Source organism: Papio anubis, chromosome 7 (assembly GCF_008728515.1).
Source record: "Papio anubis isolate 15944 chromosome 7, Panubis1.0, whole genome shotgun sequence".
Classification (NCBI taxonomy): Eukaryota; Metazoa; Chordata; class Mammalia; order Primates; family Cercopithecidae; genus Papio; species Papio anubis.
The window spans coordinates 111,743,585-111,764,444 of NC_044982.1; the positions used below are offsets into that span (position 1 = coordinate 111,743,585).

Here is a 20,860-nt window from a genome sequence, read left to right on the forward strand (position 1 = left end):
AAGTTTAGCATCCAGCTGGGTCTCACAGGGATTAGAGGGCAGAGAGCCAACTAGCACCACCTTGTACCCACACGAGGGTATATGGTGGTGCTAGTTGGCCTTCTCCCCACCTAGGCACCTCTGCCTAGGTGCTGCTTGATGGGGTGGAAATTTAGCTACTGCTAGGCACTGGTAACGCTAGGGAAACAGAGGAGGGACAGTTTTTTAGAGGTGTAGAAGGAACTTGATTTTGTACATTAACCTAGGAGAACCTGCCAGAGATGAGGAAAAGAAAATTATACAATAGAATTTATAGAATAAATCCAACTGTACCATTTTCCTACCCCTAAACTGTGATCCTCGACATCTCAAGGCATGTGGACTCTATGAATTAAGAGTTTTAGAAAGGATAATCTTTAAAGGACCATTTGACTTACTATATTTCGTCCAGCAATTTGAGTCTAGATAAGAAATGTGATAAGAGATAGTTGTGTCTCCTCAAAGTTGGAATTAAGGATACCAAACAAAAGAAGCTATAGGACATGTTTTCATTAATAATAAAGATCAAAGGGCAGATTATTTGCTGTGACTTGACCTAAAATACTGTGACATTGTTTGTTTTGTTTTGTTTTTTTTGAGGTGGAGTCTCACTCTGTCGCCCAGGCTGGAGTGCGGTGATGCCATCTTGGCTCACCGCAACATCCACCTCCCAGGTTCAAGCGATTCTCCTGCCTCAGCCTCCTGAGTAGTTGGGATTACAGGTGCATGCCACCACGCCCAGCTAATTTTTGTATTTTTAGTAGAAACAGGGTTTCACCAGATTTCACATGCTTACAGATTTTAAAGAGTTGTAGAAACATCTTATTGCACTAAGAGAAATTGCCTCACGAGAAATATTTTCATCTGCTTGACTAGCACTATTGATGAGGTGATTGAATTCCTCCAAGGAAGACAAGCTGTTACGTCAACTGAAGTGACACATGCTTTGGGGAAGAGGCAGTCACAGGTGTTAGTAACATATACTTGCCAACACAAATTTATAAGAAGATTCATTTTTAAAAATTTTCAGCTTGGAGTGAGTTTGAAATAAAAATATTTTACTTCTCTTACTATCAGAGGCAGTGAAAACATTGATTTTAAAGTAGCTGCTATGAAATACATGCTTTTTTTCTGTGAGTGGCAATAGTACTTCCTCAGAGTATATATCAAGTCAGCTGCTTCAGGGAGCATTTCACATTCTCTGTGTATCCTGAGACCTCATTTTAGCAAATACAAGTCATCTAAACTCTTCCCAATTCAATTTGATATCCTAACTGGGAATGATGGTGGAGCATAGTCTGAACCTTTCAGATCTGCATATTTTACAGCTGATTACTTCTGATTAAGTCCAATTTTGGTCATTTTAGACTAAATGGGAATTTTGATCTCTGATGTCATAATGTGACAGTGATTGATCTCCTGGGGGCATTCTCTATGCTGTAGTACTTGGTGCTTTGGGCCAAAGTTCTGTGTGTGTGCTCTTCCCTCCTTTGTCTCGTGCTCTCCCTATATCCCTTTCTTCATTTTTAATATTTTCTTCATTTTTCAATTTTAAACGAAAAATATGGGCCTCTTTAAACATAAGACCTCCTAAGAACAATACTAGATCATAGTTAATAATCTGCGCTAGGATAAACTCATCGTCTACCATTTTATTTTATTTTATTTTATTTCAATTCTTAGAATTAGATACCTGCATTTTCCTTTTTTTTCAATTTGACATTTATTTATTTTATTTCATTTATTTTTTTGAGACTGTGTCTTGCTCTGTCGCCCAGGCTGGAGTGCAGTGGCATGATGTTGACTCACTTCAACCTCCACCTCCTGGGTTCAAGCAATTCTCCTGCCTCAGCCTCCCGAGTAGCTGGGATTACAGATGCCTGCCGCCACACCTGACTGATTTTTTATATTTTTAGCAGAGACTGGGTTTTACCATGTTGGCCAGGCTGGTCTCAAACTCCTCACCTCAAGTGATCTGCCCGCCTCAGCCTCCCAAAGTACTGGAATTACAGGCGTGAACCACCGCACCTGGCCCCATTTATTTATTTGTATTGAAACAGATGTACATAATTTCAGGGCACATGTAATAATTCAATATTCCAAATCTCCTTTACCATTTTAGGTAAGAAATCTTATCTTCATAAGCCAAAGAAGATAAAGCATCCTTACCTCTTTATTCCTTAGTGACTCATTTTCACTGTCTAGTTTGCTCTCTTGGTGCCTTTCTTTCCCCTCCTCTTTTTAGTTTTTATTGAAAGAAAATAAGGGGAATATTTTAAACAGCAGTGAATATTTAAATTAATATTTTCCTTTTCCATCTACAAAGTTAAATATTTGAAATAGCTCTTCATATTAAAATACCACTTATAGCTTTTAATTTTAGAAACGTCAGCACATTGACAAATCATTTATTGCTTATTCCAGGTACCCCAAATTTTCTTTGTAGAACAAATATTCACTGTTGAAGCTTTAGCTGATGAAGCTATATGTGCTGATAAAACAGGAAGAGAAACATTCTTCTCCCCTCGTTTATAAACAAAAATCTATGTAGTTGAACCTGGATGGCTATAGCTATAAAACATAAGCTCATTCTTATAGTTTGGACATATTTTACTTCTTGTTGAAATAGATGTTCCACAACTATAAGATAAGAAGTCTAATCCACTGTTTGGAATTTTTCAGTTGATGGTGCCTTATGTAGTACTGTGTTGGAATTTACCGGCCTACAGTCTTGAGGTAGTGTTTTGCATTAAGATGAGTCCATTTTCAGTATTAAATAATTCCATGGTAATCTGCATGGGAAAGAGTTTCTGCTTAAATGAATCAGAGTATGATGAGGCTTTATTAATAAGGTTGAGATAGTTGAATATTTAGGAAGTGAGAGTTAATTTAAGAAACTTGAGAAAAGACCATGTTCTTCAAAGCATCCGTAGTCTCCAAATCTAGTAAAAGTGAAGATCACTTCTCACTGTAATAGTCTATAAGGATTTTTTTTTTTGTTTTAAAATGTATTTTTGTCTCTTCCTTAGTATTGGCAACTGTTTTATGTTGTATATGCTATGCTCATTTTAATATAACACTCTTATAAATGAAGACATACACGGCTTAATTAAAAACTTAGAGTAACAGGCCATCATAGTTATCATTTATAGAACTAGTTCTGACTACCACTGTGGCCTGTGCGTATATATGAGCCATAAGGTCACCCTAAGTGGTACTTTTTATAAGCTTAGTCAAGGTTATTAAAGCCAAAGGAAAACTAATATTTAGTGCTTCTACTGTTTTATTTATTACTCGATTTAATTTAGAAGTACTTTAGGACCTTGACCTACTTCAGTGCCGTTCATTCATTGGTAGTAAATATTAATCGATGAATTGAGATTTGATGTCAACTGTTCTGTATTAACCCATTTATTTTGTTTTTCATATTCTGCTTTTTAAATTGTATATATCATATCATTGCAATGAGAAACCAGATTTATGTTATAAAGCATTTTTTCCTTAATGAAGTATAAATATCAGTTACAGTTAGTTTAGTTTCCTATAGTCATTAAAGAAAAAAGACCAAGTTCAAAAACTCATCTAACCATACCTATTATAATGTCCAGCATCTATACTAGGTTATTGATAGTGTTTAATTTTTAATTCATATTATCGGTATGCCAGATGCTCTATGCATACTACATAAGACTGCAAATTTCCTTTCAGGACCTAAAAGGGCTGTTGTGTTTATAATGCATGTGTTTGTTTCATTTTGCACATTTCAGTGTGCACTCATATTGTTGTATTTCCTTTATTCTCAGAACAAACCTGAGAAATAAATAAGCATTATCTTTTAGGTAAACCAAGGTTCAGGAAGATTGAATGTTTTGCCTAGACAAAAATTCAGACCTCTTGATAACTTGTTAATGTTCTATCTGATACTCTACAAAGAGCAGTAAAATGGTATATTATTTCATAATAGTAGATGTCAAACTGCTGTATAAATCTTTATTTGCATAGCACTTATAATTTTTAAAATGCCTTTTATATTTAAAAGAAAATTATAAAAGCAGAGTTCTTCTGTTATATATTTACTGTAGTTTCCTTTATTAGACTCACACATTCAGTAGATACAAAGTACCTCTGTGTTCTAGGTACTGGATTGGTTGCTAAAGTACAAAGCCAATCTCAGCTTTCAAAGAGATCAGGCCAGCAAGACACTGTTGTCTTACCCAACAGACATGGACAGTGTGATATAGGTCAAGTTTGCTGAGGGCACTGGAAAAATGCTTTTGTTTCTCCTGTTTTGGGAGTAAATGTGTGACTGGCACTGTCCTTTTTCCTACCATGAATACAGAAGTAATGCCCATATCTACAGCAAACAGCTTTGAAGCAACAAATCAACACACTTAGCAAAAAGAAAGAGCCTTGGACTTGATGACCCCTTCAACCTCTGTACTAATCCTAGACTACCTACCTCTGGACATTTTGTTTGGGGAGAAATAAAGTAATGCTCTGTTTTTTAAAGTCATACATAAATCAGAGTTTCAATTAATTGTAGACAAATATTTTCTGTCTCTCTATTTTTTACTTATAATGGACTTTTAGCATGCAGTAGACTAGAGAATGATGTAACGAATCCACATCACCTAGTTGTAATATTAATCAATATTTCACTAACCTTTTCCATTCTTGCACTTTCTCTCTTAGTAATTATAACTATGTTAAAGTAACTGTATCATAAAAGTGTGTGAAAATACTGTGGAAACACATGGAAGACAGTGACTAAACGTGGCCAGCATTGAAGGGTCTTCCAAGAGGAGGTAGCATTGGCAGAAACTTTAAGGTCAAGTAGAGAATGGAAAGAGTATTTCTAGTGGGAGGACTAACATGTACAAAAGGGTTTTTAAAAGCATGGCATATTCAAAGAAGGGGAAATAGATTACTGTGGCTGGAATATAGAGATTATCATGTATGAGTGTCAGTATATGATTCTAAAAAGATGGCTTGGTGCCAAATCATGAATGGACATGTATATATCATATCAAGAAATTTGGTGCTTATTACATAGGTACCAGGAAATGAAGAATATGATTAGTTTTGAGTTTTTAAAATAGAACAGTGACAGTAACATTTTTGGAGTATGGGATGAAGAGGGAAGGCAGTAAACTGGGCCAATGGTTCAAGTAATTAGAAAAGCATTTGGTGATAGCAATAGTCGTTTTAGGCAAGGGGAGATAAGATTAAGAGAGATTTCAGGGGAAGAATCAACATGATTTGGTGCCTGGCGAGGATGTGGAAAAGGGAGATAGTCGTAGAATGACTTGAGTAGATATGATGATGCCAGGATTAAAGTAATACAGCAGAAGACTGGTTTGGAATAAGGGCATATGATGAGCTTGGTATTTTAAGTTTGAAGTGCTGATAGGTCATTCAGGTAGAGTATTCATTGTGCCAAGTGGAAATATAGAACTGGACCATAAGAGAATCTCACACTAGGGAGTTCTATAACTTGCCTTCCCTGCTAAATATGTCATATGTCACAAGTTCATATATATATAAGACTATATATATGTAAGTATTCATATACATACATGTACATACACAAGTTAATCCTTATTATTCACTAATTGCATATTTGCAAATTGGCCCACTTCCTAAAGTTTATTTGTAATCCCTAAATCAGTACTTGCGGTGTTTTTGTAATAATTTGCAGGCATGCTTGCAGTGGTAAAAAAAATTTGAGTCACCTGATGTGCAGATTCTCAGCTGTAGTTGAACAAGGTGATACTCTAGATACTCTGCCTTCTTGTTTTGGTTCTTATACTGTAAACAAGCATCCCTTTTGCAGTCTACTTAATGCCACATTTTTCACATTTTCTGTGCTTTTTTTGGGTAATTTTGCTTTTTTAAGCAAATGGCCTCCAGTGTTGTGCCAGAGTGCTGTGTAATATTCCTAAGTGCAAGAAAGCTGTGATATATCTATACAAGAAATATGTATGTTAGGTAAGCTTCTCTCAATCATGAGTTATGCTTTCAGCCATTATTTCAGTGTTAATGAGTAAATATATATTAAGTAAGATGTCTTTAAACAGAAATACAGATAAAACAAGGTTATGTATTGGCTGGTTGATGAAAATGTTGTGACCAGAGGCTCCTAGAAACCTAACCATCTTTCCTGTTTCCCCTAGAAGCAATGGTTCAGTGTTCAGTAACTCAGTGTTTGTGGCAATTTAATAGACCATAACTACCACAGATAACAAGAATCAATGTGTGCTTGTGCATGTGTGGAAAATTTGCTACTCTTTTATAAATAACCCTTATATTTGTACAATGTAAGCATTAGTCCCAATTTATGCTTGAATTTTTTTTTTTTTTTTTTTTTTTTTTGAGACAGAGTGTTGCTTTGTCACCCAGGCTGGTGTGCAGTGGCACAATCTCGGCTCACTGCAAGCTCTGCCTCCTGGGTTCACACCATTCTCCTGAGTAGATGGGACTACAGGCACCTGCCAACACACCGGGCTAATTTTTTGTATTTTTAGTAGAGACGGGGTTTCACCGTGTTAGCCAGGATGGTCTCGATCTCCTGACCTCATGATCCGCCCACCTTGACCTCCCAAAGTGCTGGGATTACAGGCGTGAGCCACCGCGCCTGGCCATAACTGTCTTTTTTAGTGAAAAATAAATGCATACAAGATGAAAACAGTTTGCTATTTTAGATCAGATGGATGATTCTATATTCCTTAAGTCAGAAGGTTTTTCATAAAATGGAATATTGAAGAAGTACATGTGACATTGACTGACAGCATTTAAATGATCACCTATAGCACACTTGAGCATAATGTGGTTGTCAGCATCATATTGGTGGACCGCCAGTTTCTTTTATGGTTGATGTTATTCTCTTTAGCAAGCTTGCAACATTATCAGTCCCTTTTCTCTTAAAGAAATTTATTTTATAATAGTGTTTATGTGTGAGGAGATTTCATAATCAAAGACTAGTGTGTGTGTGCATTCATATCTGTCAATTTGCTTGAATATGACAGCTCAAAAGCATTTTTTAACCTTTCATTCACAAATGTTGATTCATATCAGTAGGGGTGTTTTAAAATGACAGGTATTATGTGAGAATGAGAATTACCCATACTTTCTGACATATCAGTGTTATGTTGAAAATTAACATTCAGCTTTGTATCTCACATTTTATTGTCTGCAAATCTGAAAGCAGGGAATTGGCATTTACAAAGTCAAGGACAAGCCAACATACAACCCCATGCATTGACTGTTATACTTCAAAGTGATTCTGTGCTTGTTAACATATGTCTGTTTCCTAATCATCATCTTCCTTGGTATAGAAAATATGCCTTTGTTATTGTCTTATATGGCTATATAGTTAAATGCTTAAAATAAAAATAATATAGACCTACATTTAGAGATTCTTCAGTTTGGGGTGGCTGATTTATTTGTGCTGCTTATGTTTCTGTCTTGATCTTTTTCTGACTGATTCTGTAGGCTTCTAACTAAGGTATTAGGGTGAATGCTTTCTGTCTTTACTGCAAACAGTAGATTTTATGTCATCAAGAGTAGTTATCCAGCCTGGGTAACAAGGCAACACCCCATCTCTACCAAAAAAAAAAAAAAAAAAGGAAAGAAAAGAATTAGTCAGGCATGGCATTATGCACCTGTAATCCCAGCTACCAGAGAGGCTGAGGTGGGAGGATTGCTTGAGCCTGGGAGGTGGAGGCTGTAGTCATCCATGATCACGCCACTGCACTCCAGTCTGCCAGTCTGGGCAACTGAGTGAAAAAAAGCAAAAGGAGAAGGAGAAGAGAAGGAGAAGGAGGCTTATGCCTGTAATCCCAGCACTTTGGGAGGCTGAAGCGGGTATATCACTTGAGGTCAGGAATTTGAGACCAGCCTGGCCAACATGGTGAAACCCTGTCTCTACTAAAAATATAAAATTAGCCAGGCACAGTGATTCATGCCTGTAATCCAAGCACTTTGGGAGGCCAAGACAGGTGGATCACTTGAGGTCAGGAGTTTGAGACCAGTCAACATGATGAAACCCCATCTCTACTGAAAATACAAAAATTAGCTGGGCATGGTGCTGGGCACCTGTAATCCCAGCTACTCTGGAGGCTGAGCTGGGAGAATTGCTTGAACCCAGGAAATGGAGGCTGTAGTGAGCCAAGATTGTGGACTGCACTGCAGCCTGGGCGACAGAGAGAGACTCCATCTCAAAACAAAATTAGCTGGGTGTGATGCCAGGCTCCTGTAATCCCAGCTATTGGGGAAGCTGAGGCAGGAAAATTGCTTGAGCCTGGGAGGCAGAGGTTGCAATGAGCTGAATCATGCCACTGCCCTTTAGCCTGGGCAACAGAATGAGACTCTGTCTCAAAAAAAAAAAAAAAGTAATTATAACAGCATCTTTTTCTCCTTATTTTTGGTAGATGACCTTAATATTCACTCTTCACATGGAAATAATTCATAGATTTATTCTTCCGCACTATGACTAGTGTATTATTTTAAGTGTTTTGATTTCTTTTCTTTTTTTTTTTTTTGAGACAGAGTCTGACTCTCTCACCCAGGCTGGAGTGCACGATCTCGGCTCACTGTAACCTTCGCCTCCTGGGTTCAAGCAATTCTCTCTGCCTCAGCCTCCTGAGTAGCTGGGATTACAGGCTCCTGCCCCCATGCCCCACTAATTTTTGTATTTTTAGTAGAGATGGGATTTCACCACGTTGGCCAGGCTGGACTGGAACTCCTGACCACAGGTGATCCACCAGCCTTGACCTCCCAAAATGCTGGGATTACAGGCGTGAGGCACTGTATCTGGTCGTGTATTTAAGGATTGATGCTTTTTAATTATATTGCATTTAGAAAGCAAAGTATTTGCAGTTGAAATCCTCTGTGAATTTAACATCAAGCATACTATATTTTCACTTTCCCTGCTTACTTGGAGCAACCTAATGTTCTAGTATTAAAGACTGTTTTGTAAGATTAATCAGCCCTTGATCTAATTGAAAGAGAGTCGTATGTTACCTTATTCCAATTTCAATAAACTATTATGCAATATAGAGATGTGTTATAATTTGAGAGTTTTGTGTAAAGTTCTTTGGTAAGTGCTAATTCAGTGGGAATATCTTCTTAAATCTATAAGGATGCAGGGAAGTGACTAAAAGATGAAAATATTTCTCTAATGTATCTCTAATGGAAGTATAGGATAGTACCTAAATGTCACCTTTGCCATATGGTTTCAGAAAAAAATACTTGAGGGTCTTTGGTGAATTATTGATTGTAGTATGTAAGCCTCTTTTTTTTTTTTTTTGAGATGGATCTAGGCTCACTGCAAGCTCCGCCTCCCAGGTTCACGTCATTCTCCTGTCTCAGCCTCCCGAGTAGCTGGGACTACAGGTGCCTGGCACCACTCCCAGCTAATTTTTTGTATTTTTAGTAGAGAGAGGGTTTCACTGTGTTAGCCAGGAGGGTCTCGATCTCCTGACCTCGTGATCCACCCGCCTCGGCCTTCCAAAGTGCTGAGATTATAAGCGTGAGCCGCCACGCCCGGCCTCATTCAAATACTTTTATTTCTTCTCTTCAACAATCTGAACAGTTACTCCTTGGATCTGCCAGGTTAAGACATTTTCTCCAAGGAGACTTACTCAAATCCATTTAGTTTCCCTTCTCACTGGTTTTATGTATATGAATTATATGCTGCTTTGTCATTAGTTTGCTTAGTTTCGTTAATATTCAGTTAAATATCTCCTGAGTGCTTATTGCAATGATGTGTGAGCTTGGTGGTGTAGAGAAGTATGCTGTGGTCAGGGTTTCCAGAGAAAGTGATCTTGTACCTGAATAAGAATTTCCCATGTGTGGAAGGTAGGTAAAGATATACTGGCAAAGAGAACAGCGTGAGAATACATGGGATTGACAAATAGTTCAGTATGGCTGTGGTGCAGTAAAGTGGGAGATAGGAAATAAAGCTGAAGAGATAGGTATGAGCCTGGTCATTGAGGACTTTATATGTCACACTTGGACATTTATTCTTTGAATAAGGGACTTTATTCTGTTAGTGCTGGGTTGCTTTGAAGAGTTTGATATAATGAGGGTTTGATATATGATAGTGCTTGATGTAGCAAAATTTTATTTTAAATCAATCATGTTGGCAGAAGTATGTAAACAAATTTGAGGTAGGATAAAAGTAGAGATGGGGAGATGAGTTAGGTTACTGATTTGGTCATATTGAAAGATAACTTGGATTTGGATACTATTAATAGGGATGGAATTGAGGAAATAAGACTTGGAAAGTGTTTAAAGTAGAAATCAGTAAGAATTGAAGATGACTGGTGAAGTGTGAGATGATTGCCAGACTTTTGGCTTAAGAAGTTAAGGGGCTGTGGTTCTGCTGTGACAGGGACTTTAAAAAGGAACAGATTTTAGGAAAAGATGAACAGCTCAGTTTGGGATATACTGAGTTTTTGCCTATAGTATCTTCAGTTAGAAACATCCAACAAACAACTGGATGTAGGAGTCTGAGGCTCAGGTGAAAGGTCAGGATTCAGGGTATTCATTTGAGTTCCTCCCAGTCCTGGGAGGAATACAGAAAATGTGAGTAGAGTGTGAAGTAGACAAAACCCTGAACCCTAGGAGGAATGAGAAAAAGAGGAACACAAAAAGGAAACTAGGAAGGAAAAACTCTATGTCTTTGCCTAATTACTTTTAAAAGGAGGACAACTTTATCCTTTTTGAATAACTCTTTAAGCATTCTTGAATAGTAGGATATTATATAATGTTATGTAGTAGATAATAAATGTTTAAGTTTGCCACTTATTTTGTTCAGCTGGAAAACATTTCATTTACTTGGAAATTGTGTTTTTATATTTTATCCATTTTCATTACTTAACAAATATTTTTTAATTCATATCATTTCATGAGCTGCTATGTACTAGGCACCATGAAGTCTCCTATTCTGGTTTTGTTGTGAGAGTTACTCTGACCCGAAGGCACTGATTTGCACTAAATTTTGCATGGTCAGTCTTATGTGGATTAATATGGTAGCTGAACATCCTCCTCTTCCTGAGTACAGTGTGGCCTTATTTAATCTTTTTCATCTCTCTGGGTCACTATTTCTTCATTTTTCTTAAGTCTGTTCATGTTTTAAAACTCAAGAACAGTGTCTACCAACAGGTTTTAGAGATCCACAGGGTACATGACTGGGTTTCATGACTCAGCTGAAATTATATGCAAGATATGATGCATATATATACATTTTTATGAGGATGCAATTTATAGCTTCTTTTGGATTATCGAAGTTTTATATAACTCACCACTCACCTTCCACCCAAAAGGTTAAGAACTATAGGAACCGAAAGTATTTTTGTGTAATGTATTATAATACACTACACTGTTTCATGCAACCCCTGAATAGTGAAGTTATCTTTAACAGAGGTATTGCTATTCTTTGAAAGTAATTTTTTGAAGTAAGGAACAAATTTATTTTAATGCACTATAATATATGTTTACTTTTTGGCTACTTAAGCCTATAATGTTTCTGTTATATTAACCAATTAAAACGCCTCCTAGTTATTTTATAGCTTAAAAACAAGTTCATCAAATAGAATAAGTAAGAGTTTGATTCTGCCTTATGGTGAATTAAAGAATGCTTAGTTTTAAAGAGTGATTCAAATGCCCTTTATTAAGATATCTTCCCCACTTTGCATGTTCTAAAAGGAAAATAATACTTGAGATCCATTTGTAAGGAGAGAAAAGGAAGCAACGACATAGTGCCCAGAGTTGGAGCCAATTAAACCAGGTTTGTACTTTTTCTTTCCATAACGTAACATATTTATTCTGGTCTTGAATCTCTTTTATTAATCGCCTGTCTTATTCCAGCAAAAATCTAATAATTTCAAACCTTGTCATAATAGTATGGAGGAGACAAAGATGAGTAAGACATGCCCTTTTCAAACTATTTGCAACTAATGCAAAAGAACAGAAATCATAACAGTCTCTCAGACCACAGTGCAATCAAATTAGAACTCAGGATTAAGAAACTCACTCAAAACCGCATAACTACATGGAAACTGAACAACCTGCTCCTGAATGACTACTGGGTAAATAGCGAAATGAAGGCAGAAAGAAAGATGTTCTTTGAAACCAAATGTTCTTTGAGAACAAAGATACAACATACCAGAATCTCGGGGACACATTTAAAGCAGTGTATAGATGCCCACAAGAGAAAGCAGGAAAGATCTAAAATCAACACCCTAACATCAAAATTAAAAGAACTAGAGAAGCAAGAGCAAACAAATTCAAAAGCTAGCAGAAGACAAGAAATAACTAAGATCAGAGCAGAACTGAAGGAGGTAGAGACACAAAAAACCCTTCAAAAAATCAGTGTCTCCAGGAGCTGTTTTTTTGAAAAGATCAACAAAATAGACTGCTAGCCAGACTAATAAAGAAGAAAAGAGAGAAGAATCAAATAGATGCAATTAAAAAAAAATGACATAGGGGATATCAAACTATTTGCAACTTAACTATGAATATGAAAGACAAAATTATAAAAAGCTAGTTAGCAATCTCATTTTAACATGGAAAGTTCTGTGAGGTTTGGTAAATTGCTTGAGGTCAGAAGCTCTTAAAGAGTTAAGGTGGGATTCAGACTCATATCTGTTGACTCCAAACCGTATTTGCCTTCCATTATGTCACAATGTTCCCTATTTTATTTAGGTTTAGTTGTTGTGCAACTAGCTGATTACTGAAGTAGAGGGTGGAGATCATATGTATTTCATTTAAGGAATTTACTTTCATTTAAGGAATTTATTTCATTTACTTTCTGATGAAGTAAAAAGGGGGAGCGTATTCTCTATTCTTCAGAAGTTTAGAAGATTAGAGACGGGAACTAACATTTGTAAGCACTTACTATGTGCTAGACACTATTATAAGGACTTAACATGAACTAACTTATTTAATTAACAACAGCCAGGTGACATACTTGGTGTTATCCCTCATCTTTAAAACAAAGAAATAAGCAAATTGCCCGAGATCACATAGCTAGTAAGTACCAAAAGCAGATTCAAAACCGTGTATTGGGAAAGGTTAGATAGGGTTTACACCATGTCTATTGACTTAATCTTTTTTTTGTTTATTATTATTATTTTTTATTTTTTGAGACGGAGTCTCACTCTGTCGCCCAGGCTGGAGTGCAGTGGCACAATCTTAGCTCACTGCAACCTCCGCCTTCTGGGTTCAAGTAATTATCCTGCCTCAGCCTCCCGAGTAGCTGGGTCTACAGGTGTGTGCCCCCACGCCTGGTCAATTTTTTTTGGTATTTTAGTAGAGAAGACGGGGTTTCACTGTGTTAGCCAGGATGGTCTTAATCTCCTGACCTCATGATCCACCCGCCTCGGCCTCCCAAAGTACTGGGATTACAGGCTTGAGCCACTGCACCCAGCCAACTTAAAATTTAATATTACACAAACCAAACAAATAGCTGGACAATTTAGTCTGAGCTCTGTTGCTATTAGTGTCATTTGTAAACATCTTAATTCAACTATTAGCAGTTAAATCACCTTACCAAAATAATATTTACATCTTAACAAGCTTTTCATTGTAATCAGTTTGAAAAAGTAATTTAGGTTACATGATCCTGTGGTGAAGAGAGATTTTAAATTCACAGAATTGTGAACAGCAACATATGATAGAAAGGACTTTGAGGTGGGGCTCAGATCTGGGTTCTTTCAATTCCCAGCTTTCCTGCTGACTCATGTGCTCTACAAGTATCTTAACCTGTTTTCATATGTTTTGTAAGATGAGAAGATTGACTTCATTGTTCCCTAAGTCCCTTACAATGATACAATTATCCTATCAGTAGATTTTTTAAATGTGAATTTTTTTACATGTGAATAGCTAAGAATTTTTGGTTGAGAGATAAGTCTTTAGAGATCACTTCATTAATTCCTCCCAGGTGACAGATGGAGAGACTGAGACCTTCACGTTTGTATGGCACTGTAAACATTTCAAAGCTCTTTGTTCTTTTACATACATTAATCTCATGTGAGGCTCATCACCATACTCTTGTGGGTTAAATACTATTCTCTTCATTGTATACAAGACCAGATTGAATTAGTCATATAGCTGGGCTAGATAAAGTGACTCTGTGACTCTCAACCGAGTTTATCATGTTTTCTTGCTTTAGTGAGACTAATTACATCCTTCAATGAAGTACTATTTTGTGAGAAAGTGAGAATTCAGTGATTTATGAAAAAATCCAAGCAGAAGAAACAAAACATTTTCTAACATGAAAGTAGTAATGACTACAGCTATGTAAATAGCAGTAACAAAGAGGAAAGGAAGTGGCAAGTAATAAGGTCTATGAGTTGATTTAATTTTGGTTTTCATTTATTCCTGGCTTAAGAATAAGCATAATTGACTTTTAATATCCTTGTGTTTATCAATAACATACTTTATCCTGACTAAATAATGCAAGGAGAAATCATACTTTATAATAAAGTATTCATAAATTGTAGGTGAGCTAAGGAAAATTTCAAACAGTTAATTTGAAAAGATACTTTGAAAACAAATAAATAAGCATGGGAAGCTAAGCTTTATGTAAAATTATTTAATTATTTCATTGCCTTTATTGAAGTGAGTTTTCTTTTTTATTTCCACTTTGTAGTTGTAGAGCTACAACTTTTTTGTAACTTTTTAGTATTTTTTTAATTGGAAAGAAAATAATTTTAAAACTAGTATGTAGGCATGAGCAGTTTTTCTTTTACAATTTTTTTCCCAAATTGTCTCTCCTTTAAAAGGAACTGACTTTCTAGATTACGTGGTATGATGGTGCTTTCTCTGCAGATATGAAAATTTGATCATTAATACAATCTCTAGTTGTTGTTCTATATTAAAATGTTTTTTTTTTAAGATGATTAACTGCATGTATTCTGTAGAACTAATAAAAGAAAGGAGGATCTCCCAGATGGTTCTAATCAAATAAGGAAAACAGCAAAGGATGGAGTTGATATACAACAAAATTTGAAAGCAACATTATGAGATTTGACTTATTTTAGAGAAGAAAAATGTATTATGTCCTTTCTGAAGTCTGTTTTTCTTAAGAGTCCATTATAATATTCTCTTGCCCAGCTGCTGATGTTCTTTCCTTACGCCCTGCTCTACAGAGCTCCACCTCTTATTGCGTACCCATTCTCACGCCATCACAGATCCATGGAATTCAAAATGATATTTGATGCAGACTTGAATAGAGCTAGTTTTTAATTCTCAACTCTATGTCTCACTTCAAAACGTGTAAAGGTTTTTTTTACAGCCACTTTTTAATGGTGCTTTAAAGGAAAAGATGAAGAGGCCCCTTCATAGTAATTAATTTTTTGATTTTTGTTTTGAGATAACTAAGGAGCTAGTTTCCTGGAAACTTCAAATTCCTAACACAGTTTCATTAAATTGTACCTATTGTAATACGATTGTGTCTTGCTAACCCAGATTGTAGTCAGTTTTAAGGACTACTGTTAGTTTCTCATTGGCCCATTGTGATTTAGTGTTCATAAAAAGGTTACGACATTTAACTGAGGGTTTAGAATTTTTCAAGATGACTGGGCTTTTTCCTGTGATCTGTGAGTTTCTCTTGTTTGGCTTTAGGCTTAAAGAATTCCTGATCTAGAGTCAACTGCAAGCAAGCCAGGCTTCCAGGCTGGTGTCCCATTCGTATTAAAACATTCCCTTTTTACACGTGTATGGCCTTGTGATTCAGAAGGCATGGTTTTAATACCCAAAGCCTTTTAACTTTTTAAACTATTCCAATGAAGAAATTGCTGAAACAGTAACTTTTTTTTTTAACAAGTCTTGTTGACAAATTCGTTAGCATTAAATTGTTTTTCCTAGCTATTGATTAGTTTTAATGTAGATTTATTTCTATGTAGTCTGCTTTCTGTGCCAGGATATTTTCTAAAAATGAGATAAGTTCTTAGATGTATGGAAATTTGAGGAACTCTTCGATGTCATATTCAGTAAACCTCAGGATGGCAATAAGGGAAATACGGAGCTGTTGATTTATGTGTATATGTATGTATGTGTATATTTGGGTTTGTGATCTAAACACCCAGGAAATAAATTTGATTTATAGCTTCTTTCTTGACCAAGTTATTTTAAAGTTTAGCATGGTGATAGAATTATTTGGAAATATTGATTGGTTTTTTCTTTTGCAAGTGTGTTGCTACTTAACAATTAAATGATTAAATGTAGCTCAGGGCTTTGTTTTATTTCTTTGTGTTGTATTTGAGAGAATTAAATGGGTTGATTCAGAGTTTTAAAAAATAGAAGTATAGGTAATAAAGGAGAATTACAGAATCTGTTGGCCTGCATTTGTAAGATCAGTCCACCTTGAGTTGCCCAGTTATTTGAATTTATCAGAGAAAAATAGTACCAAGTAAGTATAAATATTCAAATAGTTATTGAATATTTCATTAACATATATATGCCACCTTTAGTTTTCTTAATTCCCAATGTGAGAAATTTGGATGATTTTCATAAATATTCAAAAATTATTCTGCTGTACAAAATTGAGAGTATTGTTGAAAGAGATAATAATTTGCTCTTGGGTCTTTTTATTTCTTTTATGAAAACCCATCTCCAAAAAAATTGAAAAGTTGCTAATTGCAATGAGGGTTTTCTATGAAGTTATTAAATTTGATTCTTGAATTGTATGAACTTCCTCAATAGCTTTGTTTATACTTATATATAAACAGAACATTTTAATATAAGATTTGGTAGTATAGTATGTTGCCAGTCTGCAGCTCTTCTATAGGAGAAATGAAGATCTTTGCAAAAGATTTGGGGACTCCAGATTTTCTATGTAAGGTTAAAAAAAAAAGTTTTTGATTATATTGAATGAATTCAGTAAAAATGACTTTCTTTTCTCCAGCAATATGAATATCATGTCTTATAAAAATTAATAACAATAGGCATCATTTGGCTGGCAGAAATAGCATTTCACATACTCTTTTTACAGCAAACTATAGACAAAGTCTGATATGATAAAGGAAATGTAATTTTTTTTTTTTTTTTTTTTTTTGAGATGGAGTCTCGCTCTGTTGCCCAGGCTGGAGTGCAATGGCAAATCTCGGCTCACTGCAACCTTCGCTTCCTGGGTTCAAGCGATTCTCTAACCTCAGCCTCCTGGGATTACAGATGCCACCCCACCTGGCTAATTTTTGTATTTTTAGTAGAGACAGGGTTTCACCATGTTGACCAGGCTGCTCTTGAAACTCCTGACCTCAAGTGATCCACCTGCCTCAGCCTCCTAAAGTGCTGGGATTACAGGTATGAGCCACCATGCCCAGCCAGGAAATAGAAATCTTGTACAGCTCTTATAGTCAGAAACCTGATTATTCCAGAGATGAGAGTGCTATCTAGTGATCATCTACACAAAGCTACTAAGTAAGGTCAAATGTTTAGAGCCCATAAAAGATCACATAAAACCAATAACAAGAATATTGCAAGCCAGCCCACACTGTGTGAAAGAAGTTTATAGAGTCCACTTGAGTGCATTAAAATATTTTGTGTTCCTTGTTAATTCTAAAATAATAAAAATTTAACAGAAATATGGAATAGGAACAGGTTTTAGAATAAGAAAAGGCTTCAGAAATCATTTGATTATCCCCTTTCATTTTGCAAAGTGAAACTAAGGGTGTGAAGCTACCTCCTCAAGTGTTATATAGGTGGCAACAGAACTAAGATTAGAATACACTTTACGTATCTATTAAATAATTGAAGATAGAATTTGAAAAGTTGTGATGGGAAATTATTTTATTTTGTTGTTAGTTTTTAAAATTTATATACAGTAAAGCTAACCCTTTTTTTTTGAGATGGAGCCTCACTCTGTCGCCCAGGCTGGAGTACAGTGGCATGATCTCAGCTCACTGCAGCCTCCGCCTCCCATTTTCAAGCGATTCTTGTGCCTCAGCCTCCTGAGTAGCTGGGATTATAGGTGCCTGCCTCCATGCCCAGCTAATTTTTGTGTATTTACTAGAGACCAGGATTTCACCATGTTGGCCAGGCTGGTCTCGAACTCCTGACCTCAAGTGATCTGCCTGCCTCAGCCTCCCAAAGTGCTGGGATTACAGGCATGAGCCACCATGCCTGGCCCAAAACTGACTTTTTAAATAAGTTCTGTGAGCTTTAACACATGTATGGATCCATATAACTACCACTACAAACAGGAAACAAACAGTCCCATCACCCTAGAAAACTTCTGGCTGTCCCTTTTTAGTCAAAATCTCTCCCTACATCTAACAATTACTGATCTGTACTTCATCATTATAGTTTTACCTGTTCCAGAATATTGTATAAATGGAATTTTATTTCCTAGCCAAACTGTGTCCAGCTTTATTAAAGATACTTAACATAAATAATCATGGTATTTCAGGCAGGACATGGGCAGAGAATCATTAACAGTATACATACAACAACTTTCAAACTCCCTTCTTCAATGGACTACCAAAAATCAGAAAGCCACTATAAACCCAATGAAGTCTTCATGTGATGCTGTGAACAGGGAAAGTTTAGAGTGAGGTTGACATTTCACATTTAAATATTGTTTAACAACTTTTCACAAGCCAATCCTGACTCAGGCAGTGAAATGAAATGGCAGAATTTATCTGAAGATCCAGTCTAGAAATGGAACCACTGCTCTTTTGAGGGGCTCCATCTCAGTGGTATCACTGGAACATCCAGATTGCCTGAAACACTGGTAACCAATCATTGGGGGTCAGATCCCAGCAGATGTGTGGGTTTAAGGAAGTTAAGTCTATGCTGAAAGGTGGAAAGGGAGACAAGAACGTAAAAACAAATTTGTTTTTCCATCCAACAGGCTTTTGTGCCAAGGAAGCCATGTGTGTCTAAGTCAGGGAGTCCCTCCTCCTGAGATCCAAGAGGAAGTCTCTCAAAACTAGAAGGGAAAGGTATTTTCCCCATCAATCCAGCTTTGGAGACATTTTATTAGTGACATATACCCCTTCCCCCAAAAACAACAGTAAGTGTTCTGTGTACTAACAACATAGCTTTGAAAACACACACACACACACACACACACACACACACGCGAGCACCTTGGGAGGCCGAGGCAGCCGGATCACTTGAGGTCAGTTCAAGACCAGCTTGATCAACATGGTGAAACCCATCTCTACTAAAAATACAAAAATTAGCCGGGTGTGGTGGCATGAGTCTGTAATCCCAGCTACTCAGGAGGCTGAGGCTAGAGAATGGCTTGAACCCAGGAGGCAGAGGTTGCCGTGAGCAGAAATCGCACCATTGCACTCCAGCCTGGATGATAGAGTGAGACTCCGTCTCAAAAAAAAAAAAAAAAAAAAAAAAAAACCCACAAAATTCTGCATTTTTATAAAACTTGATAAAAAATAGTATTTCAAACTGTATAGTCACCAGAAGTACACAGTTATCAAAAATGCACATGCTTCATTTGGCATCTCCAGCACCCTCACCTTTCTGTGCCTGGTCTATTTTGGCATCTCTATTTTCTGCAGGCTTATTCTCCTTGCCAGTGTCAACTTTTCCCGTTTTTCCTTTGGGTACCTTCTCTCCATTCTTTGCAGGGGCCTTTTTAGGATCAGTCTCTGGCTTTGGAGGAGCAGGTTTAGCAAACAACCTTGCAGATCTTCTCTGTGGTTTGTCCCTCACCTTGACTTTATCTCCTTTAGCATCCCCTTCAGCCTTTCTCTTTGGCATGGTGGTGGTGATGCTGGCAGGACATAGGTGCATTGTGTGGGCTTTGGTCAGTCTGGGGATCGTTCTTGCTGCTGCTTCTTCACACTGCTCCTATAAATTGAATTATTATATACTCTTTTTGAATCTAGCTTTTCTCTCAGCTTAATTTTTTGAAATTCATATGTTGTGTGTATTAGTAGTTCATTATTTTAATTGCTGAATAGTATTCCATTGTATGACTGTATCACAATATACTTAATCACCTGTTCATGAACATTTCGTTTCCAATGTTTCTTCAAAAGACTTCATTTTTTTAGAGCAATTTTAGGTTCAACATCAAAACTGAGAAAAAGGTATAGAGATATCCCACACACCCTCGCCCCCACAAGTGTATAGCATTCCCTATTATCAACATCCCCACCAGAATGGTACATTTGCTACAATTGATGAACCTTCACTGAGACATCATAATCACCGCAAGTCTATAGTTTATATTAGTGTTCACTCTTGGTGTTGTACATTCTATGGGTTTGGATAAATGCGTAATGACAGCTGTCTACCATTCTAGTATCATATAGACTATTTTCACTGCCCTGAAAATCCTCTGCATTCTGCCTGTTCATCCCTTTTCCTTCTCTGGCCCCTGACAACCCACTGAACCTTTTACTCTCTCCATGGTTTTAACTTTTTCAGAATATCATATAATTGGAATCATACAATATGTTGCCTTTTCAGATTAGTTTCTTATTTTCAGGTTTTATCTATTATGAATAAAGTTGCTATAATTTTTTTCCATCTTATGTAGCTATAGAACAATATTAAAACCAGTACATTGACATTGCTGTAAAGCAAGTAGTATATCGTTCTTTGGTATTTTATCACATGTGTAGATTCATGTAACCAACACTGCAACCAAGATACAGAATTCCTTAACCCAATGATGTCCCTTTGCTGCCTCTGTATAGTCTCACGCACACCCACTCCCTTCCACCATTCCTCACCCTTGGTAACCATCTCTATAATTTTGTCATTTTGAGAATGTTATATAAATGGAATCATATAGTATAAAACCTTTGAGATTGGCTTTTTTTTACTCCGCATAATGCCCTTGAGATCCATCTAAGTTGAGATG

General features: G+C 36.5%; 1 protein-coding gene and 1 pseudogene across 7 annotated transcripts in view; one reads left to right on the plus strand and one right to left on the minus strand.

Moving 5' to 3' along the window:
* The window catches only part of PEAK1 (pseudopodium enriched atypical kinase 1), a 305,281-nt gene that overhangs the window by 122,929 nt on the left and 161,492 nt on the right, over window positions 1-20,860 (plus strand). For 4 of the 7 annotated variants that reach the window (XM_031668449.1, XM_031668446.1, XM_031668447.1 and 1 more), the window contains one exon: window positions 11,728-11,809. The exons of the other annotated variants lie outside the window; for them this stretch is intronic. The gene's annotated coding sequence lies outside the window, so the exon portion shown is untranslated. The remainder of the gene's footprint in view (window positions 1-11,727; window positions 11,810-20,860) is intronic. 7 annotated transcript variants of the gene reach the window in all.
* Window positions 19,463-19,749, minus strand: LOC101024334 (annotated as a pseudogene).